Here is a 3,353-nt window from a genome sequence, read left to right on the forward strand (position 1 = left end):
AAGAAGAAGAAGAAGAAGAAGAAGAAGAAGAAGAAGAAGAAGAAGAAGAAGAAGAAGAAGAAGAAGAAGAAGAAGAAGAAGAAGAAGAAGAATTCCACTTTCCCAGCATCAGAGGGATGAGGTAACTATGTGCCAGGATGTAGTGACAGCTGTAGTATTTCAGATGCTGCATGGAAGGGTGACATCAGGCCAGTGCTAATGAATGACCATTTCAGGAGCTGTGCTAGAGGAGGAAGGCAATGAGTGACCCAGCAGTGATTTGAGAGACAGGAAATACTGAGTACTGAGGGCTCTGTTGCTGGGATCACAGCATGGAAGGTCTTTGTTCCCATAGATCTCCAGAGAAACCAGTCATGTTAGTCACACGGGATTGTCATTCCATCCAGAAAGCTGGCAACTGGAGGTGATTAACAGCCTGGTGATCTGCATTGTCTGTTGAGCCAGACCGTATCAGGCTCCTACAACTAGGACAGAGGCTGGCTAGTGATCTAAGTGACCCTTACATTAGCAGTATAGCCAGAGGCTCCTCCAGGCTGTCCCAAGCAGGATCCAAGGTGGCTAACAGTCCAAATGACCTCTATGCTCTCTGTGTGACGCAGACCAGGCCAGAGCCTTCCCTAGGCTCTCAAGCGAATACAGGTAGCCTATCTCTAGGGCCCATCTTCTGGGGAAAATGGCATGTACCCTGAGTTGAGTTTCGATGTAATTATGCTCCCTTATCCATCAGGAAACTTTCCCCCAAATTGTACTATTTTAAACACGTTGACAATGAGCCACCTGGCATCAGACTCCCCATGCCTGACCCAGGTTGATGAAGTCAATCTAAACCGAGTTTTCATTCTCTCCTTGTCTGGCTTCCCAGCTGTGACCGCCCGCAGGGACCCCCCTCACTCCATTGGGGTGAGTTCTCCAGCATTGCTTCTCTTACAGGCTGAGGCTGGGCACCTAGGGCAATGCAGACATCAGACATCCTGACCCCTGATCCAGTAAAACCACAGGTTGGGGATAGAGATGGAAAGATGGTTCATCAGTTAAGAAAACTGACCTGCTCTCCCAGAGGACCCCAGTGAGATTCCCATGATGGAACCCGCAGGATGGCTTATAACCATCTATAACTCCAGGCCCAGGGCATCCCACACTGTCTCCTGAAGAAACCAGGCATGCATGTGGCAGACTGACACATATACGCAGGCAAAACACCCATACCCATACACATATAAATAGATAGATAGATAGATAGATAGATAGATAGATAGATAGATAGATAGATAGATAGAAAGATAGATCCCAGAGGGACAGACAGTGGCAACTTCTCCCTGATAAAGCCTGGCACAGTCAGGCAAGTGGGCCACACAGACGCAGCCTCAGGCTGGCAGACAGCACTGAGGCTGTGTGAGCCTGGAACCAAATGGGCCATCTGGGAGCTGGTGAGATGGCTCAGCGGGTAAGAGCACTGACTGCTCTTCCAAAGGTCCTGAGTTCAAATCCCAGCAACTACATGGTGGCTCACAACCATCTGCAATGAGATCCGATGCCCTCTTCTGGTGTGTCTGAAGACAGCTACAGTATACCTACATATAACAATAAATAAATCTTTAAAAAAAAAAAAAAAGGAAGGAAGAAAGAAAGAAAGAAAGAAAGAAAGAGAAACCTGAACAAGCTGGCAAGCTTTAAAAAAAAAAATGGGCCATCTGCGTGAATGCGTGAATCTCCTCTCAGCCAAGGGTCAGGGAACAGCAAACACAGAAGAGTGGTCAAAGGCATGGAATAGCTGGAAGAGAACTGTAGAATGTTGTCTTCTGTGAGACAATTGTCGCACACAGCAGCTCATAGCAGCTGTTGTTTGCAAAAGACCTGCGTAAGATCAAGCCAGTCAAAATTCCAGCATGGGTGGGGCAGGGACTCCGGAAGTTTTACTCCTAATGAAAAAGCTCTTGGCAGCTGACAGCTTCTGAGAGAGAGAGTCACTTTTCCTTGGGGATGTGGGCACTAGTAGGCTGTTCGTGCCCCAGTGGATAATCCCATGTGTGCATATGGTCAGCACTAATTAGACTCAATGTGCTATTAACAGTAACAATTGCTGGGCAAGGTGGTGCACTCCCAGCGTTTGAGAGACGGAGGCAAGAGGATCTCTGTGAGTTAGAAGCCAGCTTGGTCTACATAAGGAGTTCCAGGCCAGCTAGGACTACAAAGTGAGACCTTGTCTCAGAACAAAAACAAATAACAACAACAACAAATTAATATGATGTTGATGATAATTAATAATAATAATAATGGGACATGAAATCAAGAGGGAAACAGGATGGTAGGTCCTAGAGAAGAGTTGGAGGGAGTTAGCAGAGGTTTGATAAGATTCAAAAAAAACATTGAATACATACATTAAAATTTCAAAAGTTGAAAAAAATGTTATGAAGGGCTAAGGGCTATAGGTCAGCATGCACTCTGTGTACAGAAATCACTGCGTTTGCCAGGTCTGGTGGTGCAAGCCTATAATTCCATATGCTCAAGAAGCTGAGGCAGGAGAATTATATATTCAGGGCCTGCTTAGACTACGTAGGGAGTTTCAGGTCAGGTAGTGACATATACAGGGAGACCTTGTCTAAACAAATAAATGAATGAGTGAGTGAGTGAATGAATGAATGAATGAATGAAGAAGTAAATTCCATACTCTTTTTTTTTTTTTTTTCACCCTCTGGTCCTCAGAAGCTGCCATTGAGCTCCACTACCTTGGTGGCCAGAGGGGACACTCTGATTAGTCAGTGTTTAGTTAATGTTGCCCTTTGACCCGTCCCCTAAGACCAGCAGTATCCAGAGCTTTTAGCCACAACCTGGCCAGATAACCAATCCCAATTTCCCCCATGTTCTCCTACACCAATTTCTGGGTTAGGTTTTGTAGCAGGGTAAATGGCGTGTTTCCCACAACCCCCAAAGACATGTGCACATGAAATCCCTGAGGCCCAAAATGGGTTTGGGCTCTGGTTAAGGGAAGCTGTCTTGACAATGAGGTCATTTTAGATTCTTTTTGTGGCCTCTAAATCTCGTGTTGCATCTTTAGAGACTTGGTAACACCGGGCAGAAAAGAAAGAAGGGGAATGGCCATGCAGTCGCTGAGGCAGAGACGGAGTGGAGTGCCTCATTCACAAGCCAAGGACGGTCAAACGGAGGGCACTCACTGGTACCTAAGAGACACTGCAGACAGCTTTTTCCCAGAGCTCTGGCAGCAAGAGTGACCTTGTCCACAATTTTTTTTTCTTTTTTTTTTTTTTTTGGTTTTTCGAGACAGGGTTTCTGTGTGTAGCCCTGGCTGTCCTGGAACTCGCTTTGTAGACCAGGCTGGCCTCGAATTCAGAAAT

Source organism: Mus pahari, chromosome 3 (genome assembly GCF_900095145.1).
Source record: "Mus pahari chromosome 3, PAHARI_EIJ_v1.1, whole genome shotgun sequence".
In the NCBI taxonomy this organism is placed as follows: Eukaryota; Metazoa; Chordata; class Mammalia; order Rodentia; family Muridae; genus Mus; species Mus pahari.